Here is a 927-nt window from a genome sequence, read left to right on the forward strand (position 1 = left end):
GAGATGAAATGAAAATAAAATGCAATAGTTTATGCATACAAATCATATTCAATCAATGTGAAATGCAAATCGGTGTAATAAACTTATGATAAATACACATAGAATACGGATATCTGATGATGATAAAAATGTTATAATAATGTAGTGAATAAAATGTGAAAGTAAGTAAAGACTTTGAAATCAGCAACACATAACCCTTTTCTTTTGAACCGAGTACAACTCAGGTCTATCACCATCTATGGGCGATTTACTACCTAATGAAAAGTGATGTCAACAGCACGCGGTGTTCCCAGGTGGTCACCCTCCCAAGTACTAACCGCACCCGATGCTTCTTAACTTCGGTGATCGGACGAGAACCGGTGTTTTCAGCATGGTATGGCCGTTGGCCCTTCTCCCCCAAAGTCATTAAAGTTTCCTTGGCATTTTTTTTTTTTGAGCAGACCCTCGGAGTGACATGATGTGGCCCACGATCTCAAATCTAATGTTGTAAAAATTAACTAAGCGGTACATTGCCAGATCACTTCAGTGGCCTACGGCACATTCCCAGATATCGTGAGTGGCGCAGTGGTACGATGCTCATCTTTCTCCATGATGGTTTCCGTCAAGGTCCACGGGTTTGAAATCTTGGAGGAACATCGCAAATGAGTTCTTTTTTCTACCGAGCCTGGAATGTTCACCTATGGATATGGTGACTTTATTTTTCACCCACTCCATTGGTTAGAAATAGTCTTATGACGATGTGACCGGAGTTGGTCTGCGGTTAAGTAGCTGACGTAAGTCATTCCCGGCAGAGATCCGGTTGACCTAGACATATTCATAGATCACTTCAATGATCTGCGACACACTTTCGGAGTGCTTATGTGGCTCGCGGCACATTTACATATCATCTTAGTGATCCATGACACAGTTTGAGATTTTTCAGTCGGC

General features: G+C 41.7%; 1 non-coding gene across 1 annotated transcript; it reads right to left on the minus strand.

Moving 5' to 3' along the window:
- Window positions 1-268: 268 nt before the first annotated feature.
- On the minus strand, window positions 269-387 carry LOC149082548 (5S ribosomal RNA). Its single transcript, XR_016193340.1, has one exon. It is a non-coding gene; the product is annotated as a 5S ribosomal RNA (ribosomal RNA).
- Between the last annotated feature and the right edge of the window lie 540 nt (window positions 388-927).

Source organism: Pholcus phalangioides, unplaced genomic scaffold (genome assembly GCF_987345545.1).
Source record: "Pholcus phalangioides strain wild (caught in Gottingen) unplaced genomic scaffold, Ppha-v1.0 ptg000009l_1, whole genome shotgun sequence".
In the NCBI taxonomy this organism is placed as follows: Eukaryota; Metazoa; Arthropoda; class Arachnida; order Araneae; family Pholcidae; genus Pholcus; species Pholcus phalangioides.